The sequence below is a fragment of the Pan troglodytes genome, chromosome 4 (genome assembly GCF_028858775.2).
Source record: "Pan troglodytes isolate AG18354 chromosome 4, NHGRI_mPanTro3-v2.0_pri, whole genome shotgun sequence".
In the NCBI taxonomy this organism is placed as follows: Eukaryota; Metazoa; Chordata; class Mammalia; order Primates; family Hominidae; genus Pan; species Pan troglodytes.
In genome coordinates this window covers 47959583-47975072 of record NC_072402.2, presented here as the reverse complement: position 1 = coordinate 47975072, position 15490 = coordinate 47959583, and the positions used below count along the sequence as shown (strand labels likewise).

The 15490-nt window shown below is 42.0% G+C and overlaps 1 protein-coding gene across 19 annotated transcripts in view; it reads left to right on the top strand.

The window, feature by feature from the left end:
• MAST4 (microtubule associated serine/threonine kinase family member 4) overlaps positions 1 to 15490 on the top strand; it is a 575831-nt gene that overhangs the window by 78975 nt on the left and 481366 nt on the right. For 4 of the 19 annotated variants that reach the window (XM_054684307.2, XM_054684308.2, XM_054684306.2 and 1 more), the window contains exon 1: positions 3891 to 15306. The exons of the other annotated variants lie outside the window; for them this stretch is intronic. The gene's annotated coding sequence lies outside the window, so the exon portion shown is untranslated. Of the gene's footprint in view, positions 1 to 3890; positions 15307 to 15490 lie in introns of those variants that run through there. 19 annotated transcript variants of the gene reach the window in all.

Below are 15490 nucleotides of genomic sequence, written 5' to 3'. Positions count from 1 at the left end.
TAAGAACACAGCCAGCCTGTGCTGAGGGTATGGAGACATTAGAAGGCTGCCACATTGTCCCTGCTATAGGACAGTCACTGCTGCTTGCTGGACCGTTGACTCTGCCTGCCGTATGCATTCTGAACTGCCCTCGCCTTCTGTGCCATGCACTCCAAACGCAGTCCTACATAGGCACACCTATTTGCTGAGCCTGGGTAAATTGTCTGTGCTGTAGCTGCCTGTGTTCTGTGAGACTATACATGTGTTTAGCTTCCTTTTTACCTTCCTTAGTAGAAGCTGGAGTTCCCTCATCCCCACTAGGTCTCTCTCATTGGCAGAACCCTCAAACATAGGAAGGGTGTTCAGAAACTGGACATCCAAAAGGAACGGCAAACCTTCACTGCAGTAGTCCAGAAGAAGGGAAAGAGATTGCCACTGGAAACCAATGTGGTTAATGATGAACCATTCATATCAGAGGAAATTCATCCTTTTTGATAGGATTTCTCAGGAAATGGTTGTGCTGAATTTTAGAAAGGCCTTTCCTGAACTCCCCCACAAGTCTCATGTCTCAAGTCTCATGTACAAGTCATAACTGATTGAGCATCTGAATCCAAAGAATGTTGGGTAATGTGAGTGATGCCTGGAGGCATCTCCAGGGAGTGATCCTGGGCTCCTTAATGACTTGGCCAAGAACATCATGGGGAGGCTCATCAAATCTGCTTTTGAAGTTAAGCTGGAAGGGCCAGGGAGTGCATTGACGAAGAGAATTAGGATCCAAAAAGATCCCTGTGAACTGGAACAAAGAGCTGAATCTAACAGAATGAAATTTAATAGGGAATAAATATTACATCTTGTTCTGATGTTCAGGACACCAGCTGCGTCTACGTGATGAATAAAGAAGGAGCCACTTTACAGCATCACATGTGAAAAATGCCTTCAACATTTTAGTTGAATGGAAGTATATGAGTCAAAAGTCAAAAAAAATCTTTTTAAAAACAAAAAACTCCTAGGGTGATCTTACAGTGTGTTAGTGGGAATCACGTGTGTCCATCACAGGGTAGAGATTTGCCTTATTTTGTGTGGCTTAGTTGACACATGAAATCTTCGTTGATTTTTGGACACACTCAAAAATGCTTTTTTGGGCAGAGAGTGACCAAAATGCAAGTGGATATAAAAGTTTGGCATGTGCAGGGCAATTAAAACAGTGAGTTGTTACCCTTGAGACTGGGAGACACATTAGCTATCTACAAATACAGGCAAGTGTCTGGAAGGAAGCTCAGGTGGTGTGACCGTGGAGGGGAAGAGCTAGACCAGTGGATGTCAGTTGCAAAGAGGGAGGTTTACAATAGCATACACTGACTGTGCCTTGATGGAAAGTAGTAACTTGCACATCACTTGTGACCACTACTTGGGGCCAACTAGGCTCTTGGGGGATATTCAAATATTTAATGAGCATATTTGCCCATGTTACTTTCACAGGTCTTAAGTCTCCCTGAATGTTGAACTTCCCCAAGACTCTTTTCCTCACAAGGCTATTGAAAATTTTAATATCTTCATGGGGTTAGTGAAAGACTCAGAATAGCTTTCATACCTGGGAATACGAATTCATCATAAAGCTGGAAGAGAAAGTCTTAATAGAGAGCAACATGAGACAGTAAATATTTGATTTGAAAAGATGGGATCATAAACCAATCAGCGGAGCACTTGCTGAGAATGAAGTTTTTTCTTAATTGGCGCCAGGCTGCCATAACACAAGTGGCCGCTCTGTAGGAGCTTGTAGTTTTCACGTTAAAGGCATTTTATTTTAAACATATTTTCATCCTAAGATGTCAGTATGTAGAATTGCCTGACTGATCAAGGAAATTCTAAAGGTAATTGCTATGGGAGTTTAACTTGCCAGAGACCTAGAAAAGTCTCTTTCATACTTTAAAAGATATAAACAAGTTGCAAAATAATGGTTCTGTCAAGAAAATCACACATTGATTCATCATCCAGTATTGGGAGTTGGGCTAAAGGGTTTATAAAACATCTCCTTTTTGAAGGTCATCTGGTGGAGGGGTGGCTTTAGGATTTTGTAGATTTGCAGCCTGCATGATCACCTTTCTCAATAGACATTTATTGAGTGCCTCCTGCAACCGTTATTGCAACTGAGGAAAATTTTGGCACAAATACTTGGAATGGAAGTTAAAAGTTTTAAAAGTGGTATTTTCAAGGTTTTTGGCTTTTACAGTGCAAACAAGTACATGTATCTTCTCTAGCAATAGTATTTATTGAGAGAGATTAGCATAAAAGTAGTTAGCTTGCAGCACGATTAGAAAATTATAGCCTTGTAAAGGATCCCCAAGTTACAATGGCAATCACCAGAAACTACATTGCAAAGTCTGTGCTGGTGTCTGGACTAATTTCATTCCTTTGGCATTTCTCCTTCCTGTTCTCTAACCTCTCTTTTAGTTTATTGTTCTGGAGTAATGAAAAACTGTCTGAGGGTAAACACTGCCAGATATCCATTTTGCATTTGCTCAAAGTTTATGCCTTTGTTCGTTTATTCAAAATGTGGTCAGCAACATTTATTGGGCGCCTACTGAGTGTCAGGGTACTAGTGGTGATTTAAAAAAATCCCTCTCTCCTGCATCTCTGAGACTAGTAAGAGAGATAGAAAAGGAAATCTAATGTGTTGTGTCTGCTATGCAAAGGGAGCTTGGGATGCCCAGAGCAGAGATGTGTGTCTGAGGAATGTTCCCAAAGAAGTGATGTTTAAACCATGTCTGGAAAAGTGAGTAGAAATGAGCCAGGCACACTTAAATGGCAGGGTGACTCCAGTAGAGAGATTAGAATAGCATCTGCAGAGGTTTGGAGGAGGAGGTGGTGGGCCTGGAGATGGATTTGGAAAGTGTGAACTTTAGGGCAGGGTTCTTGTAATGTAGCTCTCTATCAGAATCGCCCGATGAACTTGTTGAAAATGCAGATTCACGCATCCCATCCCTCCCCCTCCCCTTAAGATCAGTTTTTCTGGCAGTGGGACCGGGCATATCTGATTGTGAAGTCAGGCAGAGTTTGAGAATCTTCTTCTATAGGAATTGGAAGCATTGAAGAATCTAAAGCTGCAAGTGCTGTGACCAGGTGAGATTTTTAGGAAGATTTTTCTAATGTAATTTGCTGCAACATGGATGAACCTGGAGGACATTATGTTAACTGAAATAAGCCAGGCACAGAAAGACACATACTGCATGATTTCGCTTACTCGTGGAATCTAAAAAAGTTGAACTCATAGAAGCAGAGAGTAGAATGGGAGTTGTCTGGGGCTGGTGGGGGTGTGTATGGCGGGAATGGGGAGAAGTTGGTCAAAGGGTACAAAGTTAGGAAGGATAAGTTCTGAAGATCTATTGTACCACAGTGACTATAGTTAATAATTATACTTAAAAATTGCTAAGTAGATCCTAATTGCTGACCAATAAAAATTGCTAAGTAGATCCTCACACACACAAGTGTGTGAGGCAAGTATGTTCATTAGCTTGAGTTAAGCATTTCATAAGGTGTATACATATCAACTACATTTTTTTTTTTTTTTGAGATGGAGTCTTGTTCTGTCGCCAGGCTGGAGTGCAGTGACACAATCTCGGCTCACTGTAACCTCTGCCTCCCGGGTTCAAGCAATTCTCCTGCCTCAACCTGCCAAGTAGCTGGGACTACCGGTGCACGCCACCACACCCAGCTAATTTTTGTATTTTTAATAGAGACAGGGTTTCACCATGTTGGCCACGATGGTCTCGATCTCTTGATCTCGTGATCTTCCCACCTTGGCCTCCCACAGTGCTGGATTACAGGTGTGAACCACCGCGCCCAGCCCCCAATTTTTTTTTTTTTTTTTTTTTTTTGAGACAGAGGCTCACTCTGTCACCCAGGCTAGAGTGCAGCGGCATGATCTCTGCCCATTGCAACCTCCGCCTCCTGGGTTTAAGCAATTCTCCTGCCTCAGCCTCTCAAGTAGCTGGGATTACTGGCATGCACCACCATACCCTGGTAATTTTTGTATTTTTAATAGAGACAGAGTTTTGCCATGTTGGCCAGGCTGGTCTCAAACTCCTGACCTCAGGTGATCCGCCTGCCTCGGCCTCCTGAAGTCTGGGATTACAGGTGTAAGCCACTGCTGGTAGCCTTAACTACAATTTTTATTTGTCAATTATACCTTAATAAAGCTGGGGAGGGAGATGGTAAGAAAAGATTACTCTGACATGAAGTCAGGTGAAAATGATGTGAGCCTGGAGGCAGAGGGGATATTGAGATAGTTCAGGGGAGAGGTAAGGGCAGGGATTAAAGCTCTAGTGGGGGTTGACAAGGAAAGCAACAAATCTAAATTATGTAGAAGATAGAATTGGCCAGATTTAGTGGTCAATTGCATGTGGTTAAGTGGGGACAACTCCTCAGTTTCTGGTAGAAATCAAAGACACCTTGTGCTCAGAGAGACATTGGGAGCACTGTTGTGGGAGCTGCCCTGTTGGCAGGTATAGGCTGGGAGCAGCTTCTGTGTCAGAGTACTTTGCCCTCTCTCATTTCCTGAGAAAAGAAGATGGTATGTGTATAAACTTTGCTGAAGAGGAGACCTGGTGAGATTTTTCCCTTCTTCATTTGTATACTCTCACCTCTCTTGCTTCCCCACTAAATATCAGTGTATTTGGCAATTTTGAAGTGAACCTGTCACATGGAAATCATCCATAGTTACACCATTCCAATGATTCTAAAGAGGTGGAAGTTGTAGGCTTCTCGGTGAGGGTGTGGGGTTGCAGGCTCTCCAGTTGGGGAGGCACTTACCTCTGTATTCTGAGCATATATGCTTTGCATATGTCCTTCACAGCAGGCACTCAGCCTGCCACGTGCACGACTATTATTTGGCTCTAACCTTGACCACTGCCCCTGGCCTGATGGTGGAATTCATCGTCCTTCAAAGCCCATATTCTGAATTACTGAGCTCAGTGTACACTTTTTTCTTTATGTTACAGTTAATATTACTTACATTATTTTTCTATTACACATAAACTTACAAACTCTCTGCATGTAAATTGGCTCCTTCCATCCCTTTTGGGTAAAGACTGATCGTGAGCAGCTTGAAGAAAAAAGGAGAGCCTTCTATCCTTAGCAGAGAGCCCAGTTTTATTTGTTTGGATTGGGCCTCTGGCCTAAATTTGAAAAGATGCACTTAAACTGGAGGTGAGCTGAGGAAAGGCTGAGAATACACTTTGTTCTGAACTGGGGTCCCTCCTAATTTACTAGTTCCTGGCTCCTTTCATACTGGAAGGATGTGTTAAATTGAGGCAGAGTTCTGTTGACTTTCTTTTTTAGAGGATTCACTCGTTTGTAATCTAATTTATTTGGTTGTCTTAGAAGAAAATAAGGGAAGAGCCACGCAGCAGTTGCTAACCCTGTATCTGTGCTGTCATTCATTGTCTTTCCTGACTCCCTTTGTCCTCCAGGGTACTTCCTAACCTCATTGACAGTCCCCTCTGTGTCTGCTGCCAGTGCCCCTCCTCCCTTAGTAATTAAAGAGGGAATGAGAATGTCAATTCAGCTTCTCACTGAAGGCTGGCGCTAACCACAGATCTTATTTTAGGGCAAGGCCTTTCCCCTCTAGCTTCTTTAAATCCCCTATTAATTCAGATGCTTTATTTACTGAACAAACAAGCTGTGATTTCACAGAGAACAGTGAACAGGGGCTATACTTCTGGGGGAGAGAAAAATAAAGCTCTTTATGCTGTTCTGCTCATGCTGAAGCACGGGAGAGGTTTTTCCCCCTTCTTTGTGGTGTCACCCCCCAAAAAAGGCAAACCCGAGGGAGAAAGAGTAAAGAGTGCAGCAGTGTCCTGGTGGTTTTGATAAAAGTTCTTTTTATGGGCAAGATCTTTCAGGAGGCTCTTCCAGAGGAGGAGTCACCTTGACCTGGAGCAAGCGCACCCGAAGACATGCCACTCGGTCTGAATGCCCAAGGGCTTGGGCCTCCCTGCCACCTGGGCTGGTCATTGACACTCTTCTGGGCACAGTCCTCTGACTTCCCAGTCATGGTGGCACATGCCTTTGGCCACAAGGGGGACCAAGGCAGAGTATGATTCCACTCCAGAAGGTATTAACAATGTGATACCACTCCCAAATCCAGCTTCACATTACCTCTCATACCTGGGCTGTGCATATGCATACCAAAGGTGCTAACTTCACAAGTTTGTGAAGCAAAAATATATCGGGCTATCAGATTTAGTCTCAAAAGCACTTTTCACAGTCACAGTGTTTCAGAGCCAGAAGAGATCCTTAGCATTTCCATTCTCCTTATTTAACAGAAAAAGACCCAGAAATATTAAATGATTTGCCTCAGGCCCTGTAACTTCTCAGCACTTATAAGTCACAAAGTGAATCCAGGTCTCCCAGTACTACTACTAGATTTGCTTCCCCAGCTGCTGGGCAGGGATGACTTGAGTCAGAGTTTGGGCCAGTGTCATCCAGGCCACCTGCATCAGATCACCTGGGGTCCATTGATAATGCAGGTTCCTGGGCCCTACTCCAGAGTGACTGAGTCAGTATCCTGGTGGGGGTGACTCAGCAACCTGCATTTGAAACAGACTTCCCAGGTCCCTGTCACCACACTGGTGTTTGAAAATTGTTGTCAGTAGTCCTCAAACTGAACTTGGGCTCTGCCCTTGTTCAGCTGCAGGCTTCTTCCTGAATGTGCTTCTTTGGCCCTAATTCTTTATATTTGTGCTTCTCATACAAAAAGGCACAGCTTGACTGATGAGAGGGCATTGCAGGAGGATCTGGGTGTTTTGGAAATGAACTATGATGGGGATAGTGCAGTTAGTGTTTACCCACCTGTATCTCTGCTGTCTTCTCTGTCCTCCCAAGCTGCCTCTTCATTAAACAACAAACATTTTTAATTGTCATTGTTTTTCTGCACATCTTTCCTCTAAGGGGCATTGGGCTCCCGTAGGTAGTTTTAGATTCATAAACTCAAGTTGGGCTTATTTAGCGGGTGGGTGACGATGCCTGGAGCATCAGTTAAGGTGACTGGTTACTCCAGAGAAGGCAGGAGGACTGGACAGCCAGACAGTCTATCGTGTGTGTGTGCTAACTGCTTACATGTGTACAAAGGTGTCCAGGCTTTATTTCACATCATAAACACATGTGCTCCCTGACCTACATGAGGGCATCTAGCTTAGACAGGCCTGCCGCCACTCTCTGGGATGAAGCTTCACATAGAAGTTATAAGGCTGCCCCATAGGTCAAGACCAAGAGTAGTCGTGAGTGGCCCCACACCCCAGAAATGGATTAGAGTCCACACCTGGCTTTGAGTGGTTGGTGCGTGAACTGCAGAGGCACTGAGGTTAATATCATCAGCATTTTCATGAATACAAATTGTAGTTTACGTGCCTTCTTGTTGTTATGAATTCTCAAAGAACAATGTGAGGAATCGCCTAGACGTTAAATGTTTTCACACATGAAAGGTGCTGTGTCAGTGCTGCTAACAGTGAATTGCATCAACAGCTGAGCTGAAAATAAAGATGAGTTCAGTTGAATTAGGGCTCTGGAGTCAGATCTGCTTTGAATACTGGGCCTACTGTGTGCCTAGCATTATAACTGGGAAAAGAGGACAGTAGTAGGGACTATCCTTAGAACTGTTATGTTAGATAATGCATAAAAGCATCTACTATAGTGCCTGGCAAAGAGTAAGGAGAGAAGTGAGCATTAGGTATTGTTGCCTTAGAGAATGCCGTTGGTAGCAATCTACTTATCTGAAGAGGTGAAGGGGTAGGGAACAAATAACTTCATAACTAAGCGAAGCAGACCATTTTTTTCCCCCTAAGAAAAAGAGGTCTTGCTATGTTGCCCAGACTGACCTCAAACTCCTGGGCTTATATGATCCTCAGCCTCCTGAGTAGCTGGGACTACAGGCCTATGCCACTGCACCCTGCTTCATCTGGATTTTAATTCCTCAAAGGCCTATCTTTGAGAAGGCTTTTTGTTGTATTGTAGATTGTTCTTTGGCTGTCCTCTTGGCTGGTGGTAATGAGGAACCCTGGATAGAATAAAGGGCAGGCGAAGGGGTGGTGGGGCCTTTGGAGGAAAGGAAGACTCACTGGAGCAGTCCTACACCCAGGGCCTCCCTCCATCAGGAACAAGACCCTGTGTTTTAGTGTTGGGTGTGCAGTCCCTTCTGATTCATCAGCATCTATCTCACTGTCCCAAAGCATAAGCTCCTGTTACTCTGAGGTCTCATCAGCATCATTTTGGCTGCCATGTAAAAATTAAATTCCTTAAACTTCCAATTCTAAATATGGAAGTTAGCCCTCTGACATCACTTAGGTTGAAGCAAGAATACCATTAAGAGCTAACTCTTGGATGCCCCTTTGGAGTTTACTTACTTTGATTTTTATTCTGGTCCATTGGACTGTTAAATGCTTTTTGTGGGCTGGTGACCCTTTGTATTTAAAAGGTACATGTAGTGGTGTTTCCCAGATTAACCTAGCATCTAGCACCTGACCTGATGTAGTAAACATCTGTCTCCATAGTGCTGTTTTTACACGTCCTGTCCTGTCCTCTCTTAGTTGTCTTGCCTTCAAGGCCTTTTCAAGCTAGGATCAAGGTTGATAGTTTACCAAAAGTAAGGTAAGATGAAGATCTCAAAGGTAACTCTATTGTCATGCTGGCATTTCTGGGGCAGATGTCCCTGAGCAGCCGTGCCCACCTAAAAACCACTCTGGATACATACAGATGACCTGCCTTGGGGTTGTTAAGAATTGTGTGCCCCCAGAGGATTACCTGAGACTGGGATTTGATTTGCCCCAGGATAAGTAAGTTAGACTCCTGGGATCCATCCTCCAGCTTGGTTTTCTAGCTCTGAAATAACCAGTAGGCCAAAGGTTGAACATTTATGTTCCCCTTGGTACTATGAGGCAGGCTGACAGATGCTGCAGAGACTGGTATTCCCATCCACCTGGCACCCAAGCATGTTCTTCAGGATGAAAGAAAAGTTGGAGTGGAGGGCAGGGGATTGTGCTGTGAAAGGAGGTATGATGCCTTAGGAATGACAGCGTCAGATCACATGAATCGTGTGTTTTTCACTGTAATCTTTTAGATGTTGGAGAACAAGCTTTGAAACATTAAGTACTAACGTGGCCGTCTATTTTAAAAGACATAGTAGAGTGAGAGGATGTTTAAGGAAGGTTAGTGGGTTGTGTTCCTCACTTCTGATGAAAGCTGGGGCAGTGCTTGCTCTGCAGAGCCTTTTAAAACATCTTTCCATCCAAATAGGGCACAGATCTAAGTGGCCCTCTCCCTGCATGGCAATCCTGGCTAGCCTACCACAGCACTTAAAGGCTGACAATGAAATTAGAGGAAAGGGAAGGAATCTATTGTACAGTTGTTGGAGGGAAAATGTAGTCGCTTCTTTTCTTCCAGCTATACCAGGAGCTTTTTTTTTCTCTTTTCTTTTTTATGTTCTATTCTCAAAGAGTACTAGTTAATAATTCACATGCAGTTACCAATTAAGTAGAAATTTCATTTGAAGCGACAGTAGGTTCAATTAAATGCGTTTGGAAATCGGGTGCCTAAATTGCTCTGGAAGGAGTCTGAATATTTATGTATATATGCATTGTGAATGTGGGTAGTAGGTGCATGTATGTTTTATACATACACATTTGAATAAAAGTCAGGGTTGAAAACCTGCCTAAAGGGCTAATTTCCAGTCACATGTCTAATTAATCACACATGTAAAATGTAACCCTTGCTTTGTGGGCTATAAGCAGAGAGATTTTAATTTTCATCCCAGAGTTCCTGGAAAGAGTAATGCTAGTAATTTTGGGGGGCTTACAATATAAAAGCTGGCGAAAGAGGAAGAGGGGTCACTGTCTCAGTTTAGAAGTGCTGCAGAGAGCCAGCAGTTGATGGTTATTGAGTCAGCACCTGCTGCTCAGCGCTTGTGGGAGGTAAAAGGGTGTGATGCTGACTGCTACAATTCCAGTAAGTTCTTCTGGCATAAGAGCAAGAACAAATGGATATGGGGTTGGGCATGAGTATTTATAAAAAGAATAGCTGGCCAGGTGGGGTGGCTCATGCCTATAACCCCAGCACTTTGGGAGGCCGAGGCAGGCAGATTGCTTGAGCTCAGGAGTTCAAGACCAGCCTGGGCAACATGGCGAAACTCTGTCTCTACATAAAATACAAAAATTAGCTAGGCGCGGTGGTGCACACTTGTAGTCCCAACTACTTGGGGAGGCTGAGGTGGGAGGATCGCTTGAGACTGGGAGGCAGTGGTTGCAGTGAGCTGAGATCACACCACTGCACTCCAGCCTGGGTGACAGAGTGAGACCTTGTCTCAAAACAAAACAAAACAAAACCACACACCCCAAAAACCCCCCAAAACCCCCAAAAAGAATAGCAAAACACACAGTCAAATGAGTTCTTCACAGATAATTTGATGTATTTTAAAGGATCAGAATATAAAAGAGCTGGAAGAAATTCATAGGGATTAACAAAACATTTGCAGAATTGTTTTAATGGAGACAAACACAGTTGACAATTTTGCTTTCTTCCTAGAGAATTTTCTCCTAAAAGAAATCGTTGATAAAATAAGGAAAGAAAAAAAAAATCATTGATCAAACTAGGGAACAAAATTCCCCCACAGAATGGTAGTGATTAAGTAGGTGTTTCATAGAAACAACTAGGTTCACTATAAGTTTGTCCTTTGAGTCGTCTCGGGGAACCATGTTTAGGAGAGAGAGCTTATTAGCACATCCATTGCTATACAAAGAGATGTGCTTTCTACTAAAGTTTGCTTCAGAAGAAAGGGTAATGCTTGAGCATGTCACTTAATGTAGAGGTTAAAAATGTGCACTTTAGAGCAGTGGTCCCCAGTCTTTTTGGTACCAGGAACCGGTTTTGTGGAAGACAGTTTTTCCATAGACTGGGAGGAGGGGTTTGGGGGGATGGTTTCAGGATGAAACTGTTCCACCTCAGATCATTAGGCATTAGTTAGATTCTCAAAAGGAGCACACAACCTATGAGAATTTATTGCCACCACTGATCTGACAGGAGGCGGAGTTCAGACGGTAATGCTTGCTCACCTGTTGCTCACCTCCTGCTGTGGGGCTCACTTCCTAACAGGCCACGGACGGGTCTGTGGCCTGGGTGTTGCGGACCTCTGCTCTAGAGTCACACCACCCAGATTAAAATCTTGGCCCTGACAATATCTTTGTGATATTAGGGTAATATTAACCTCTCTAAGCCTCAGTTTCTTTATCGGTAAATGAGGATAACATTATTCACCTCATAGGTGGCTGTAAGATTAACTGCATTACGTAGAACAGTACCCAGCACAGTAATCTGTTTAACAAATGTTGCCATTAGTAGTTATTGCTATTATTATTATTATTGTATCATTGTGGCTGTGTACACTTCCAAAAGTAGATGAAAAGTTTACAGAAAAGCCTTTCTGAGTAAGCAAACTGGAGTCCTAACAAATTTGCTAATTTTGAGATTTAAAAATGGGATCAAAAAACTGTCATGAAACTAAAGCTATTTTAATAAGACTTAAAGAATTGTTCCTTAACATTACTCAGCCATTCCCCATGAGGACAGGATTTTTCTTCATTAACTCTGCTGTCAGGATGGCATTTAAAAGTAGCACATTTTCTGGTATCAGGATTCCAATTGGATGCTTGGAATTGGATTGCTTCCTCGTTAGCCCATAACCAGCTCTTCCCCTGTGATTTTTTTCTGCCCTCCAACCTAAATTTTATGCTCTTTTAAAAAATTACTTTGTATGTTTCAGTCTCTCCCGGAAGTTGCCCCACCCCACTATCTTGTAAGAGTTTGTGAGCTCAGAGGGTAGGGACTACAGCTTATACATCTTTGGTATCATCAAATACCTAAGTTGGTGCCATGTACATAGAAGACATTTATACAAAATTTAAAAATTAAGAGTATCACCATTGTATGTCAGTATTATTTAGCTAATTAAAAAAATTTATTTCTAGGGGTTTTCAACTTTTGTCATTTGTAAGACTGAAAAGTGTGCAAAGAATGTTCTTAAATTTTTTTTCAGTGAATTAGTGGAAATCCTAATTTCAACTAGTTGTTTGATTTTGTAGCTTTCTTATTTCTAGCAGCTTTTTTTGTTGTTATTTTAGATTCAGCGGGTATGTGCAGAGGTTTGCTACATGGATATATTTCTTAATGGTGAGGTTTGGGTTTCTAGTGAACCCATCACCCGAATAGTGAACATTGTACCCAATACGTAGTTTTTAAACCTTCACCCCCTTCTTTTCCCTCATCCTTATGGGGTCCACACTGTCTGTCATTGCCATCTTTGTCTATGCACACCGATTGTTTAGCTCCCACTTATAAATGAGAACATGCAGTATTTGATTTTCTGTTTCTGAGTTACTTCACTTAGGATAAAGGTCTTTGACTCCATCCATGCTGCTGCAAAGGACATGATTTCATTCATTTTTATGGCTCCATAGTATTCCACGGTATACACGTATTCCACAGTATACATGTATATATGTATACATACATATATGTATATGTATGTATACATAGATGTGTGTGTACATGTGTATATATGTATGTATACGTATATACACGCATATATACACATGTATATGTGTATATATATACATACATATATACACATATATATGTATACATAGATGTGTGTGTGTTTATCTATCTATCTATACGCACCACATTTTCATTATCCAGTCAACTGTTGATGGATACTTTGGTTGAATCCATGGCTTTGCTATTGTGAATAGTGCTGTGATAAACGTAACAGAGCAGGAATCTTTTTGATAAAACAATTCCTTTTCTTTTGAGTAAATACTCAGTAGTGGGATTTCTAGCAGCAATTTTATTTTTAAGGATGAAGTTTACCTTAAAAAATGACTTGATGTTAAGTTCAACTGATGTTTTTGTTTGAAGACGATGTGGCAGTTTTTCAGGTGCACAGGTGTGGCACACAATGTTAGCTCATGATAAAGTCGTTGCATAAGTAGTTGGACTCTCCTTATGTCCAAATCTTATATCCATGAAAATTGTCGAGCATGTTCTCTGTTGGGTAAACCTTTAGCTTGGTTTGAACAGTAATATGGAATAGCCCACTCTCCATCTCTGGTCATGATAGCTTTTAGATTTGGCTTTTTAGCACACTTCCCAGTAGGTTCACAAGTCTCTGCCTTGGAGCATGTTGATGTCAAGTCTATCAAAAGGAATGGCCTATTTTCCAAGACTGCTGTGCCACATTGGTGTCAACTGGGCACATCAGTAAGGATGCCTGCAGTGATTTGACACACCCACTCAAATGGATATGAAGTAACCTTAGGAATGTCCTGGCAGTCATATCTCCTGAAATGCTGTCTGCATCTGATTCAGTCATATCTCCTGAAGTGCTATCTGGAAGTGCTATAATGGTTTCAGACCAAGTTTGGATGAACTGAGCCTTATTAGGCAGGCTAATTTCCACAGTTGCCATTTTGAAGGGCTGAATTCTGCAGAAGTTGAACTAGAGGGGGTGACTGGGACCCTGACCTATGTTGAGAAGAGGTTGCTGTCTCTTTATACCTCTTATTCTGTTTCCTTGGACAAGAAAAGTACCAATCTTTCCAGAGACTCTCTTAGATCATTGGTGAGTAGAGTGCTATCTTTTTCAGTACTTCTGGAATAAGAGGGAAGTATAATTTCTGTATGGTACCAAATTTACTTAGGGAAAAATGATTCCCATTCTAGTTTCAGTGATTTCAGGAGCTGAGAGCTAGGGTGACTTTGTGGACTCTTAGGCAATGGGAGGGGTGGGGAAGACCTTGCTTATACTAAGACTGGCTGCTAAAGCCAATAGGACAGAGCCTATGAGGACCTTCCCATGACAGCCCTAATAGTATGTTGGGACCAGGGATGTAGTTAACTGAAGAGGAACATTATGTGAAATTTAGCTGAAAAGCCCTACATTTACAAGTATGTCTCTACCTCTCCTCATCAGAATAGAACCTCAAAAGGGCTTTTTTCCAAGCTTTTCAATGTTTATTCTATCCTTAGGAAAAAGTTTTAAAAGGATCTGAGGGTCTCTTAGTAACAATGTCTTCAGTGTCAGTAACTGTCTTGCTTAAACAGTTCCTTTTTTTTTTTTTGCAATTTAAGCTTTAGTGAAAATTAAAACAGTGGGTTACTTTGATCTTTAGAAAATTTCTTCATATTTGTGAAGACCATTAATTGGCACTTAGTATTCTTGTCTTCAGGCTATCTAACCTGATGTTGCTTTATCATTCTATCTTCTGAAACATCTTGTGAGCTCTTAGAAGAGAGACCAGGGTGAGGTGCAATCTCTACTGTCCCCTAATCAGAGTTTCTTCAAATCCAGGAAGAGGGGAAGATTTGTCTCCTTGGAGTACTCACTTAAACTGAGCCCTCATCCACAATTTAGTGCTTTTGCCTACTCTTGCCATTCCTGTCTGTTGTTGACTTTTATCATTTTTAGGTGAGCTTTTCCCTTCCCAGGTGTTTCTCTTTCTCTTACTTTACTTTCCTTAGTAAACCTACCAGTGCTCTGTCTTCCCTGTTAAACTTCAGCCCAGTGCCTTATTGTTTATTTGACCTACCTTGATCTGAAATATCCATGTGGCTTTGAAAGTCATTTGGAGTTCTATGCCTGCCCTTGTCCAATGTACGCTGGTTACCTTTTAGAGTTTGTCTGTCCCCAGAGTTGATAAATAACATCTCCAGTGACTATGTAACTTTAGCTCAGCATTTCTGATTAAACCATTTACTGTTTACCCCAACAGTCATTAAAATGTACAGTGCCTGGTAGTGTATTGCACAGTGCTGACCATGTGGAAAGCATAAGGAGTGCGAGAAGGTGATGCCATCTCCAATTATATTTTTTGAGTATCCTACTAAGCCTACTGAGTAGTAGTAACCATAGGTCTTTTAGGCTTTTTTCACATGAATTGGGGACACCTAGACTTGGCCTCCTCTATTGGAAAGCTGCAAGTGTATCATAGGCCATGCTATGGAAACTTTGAACAGCTGGAATCCTTTCAGTTGCATTAATCACCATAAGTAATGATTAATCTGTGTGAGACGATGGAAAAGCTCTGACTTAGGGAAACTCCACTCCTGTTCCCTCACTTACTGGGCATGTGACCTTGGACAAGTCATTAGCTTTTTATATCTCAGTTTTGTCATTCATCAAATAAGAACCACCATACTTGCCTTGTTTGCCACAGAGAATTGTTAATTTGAGGGTCAAATAATGACTGCAGAAGCATTTGAAGAACTTTGGAAACTCTTGTCAGGGTAAGATATTCTGTGTTGCTATTTAGTAAGTATTGTAGGATTCTAAAATCTGGGAAGGGGATTAATTTATATGCTTCTCTTATTTTAGAAACTCCACAACCCTTAATTGAGGAATTGTTGAAGTTTGTTTTCATTGTCCGGGATTAGAAAGGGCTTGCTGTATTTTTCTTCTAGTTATTGCTTC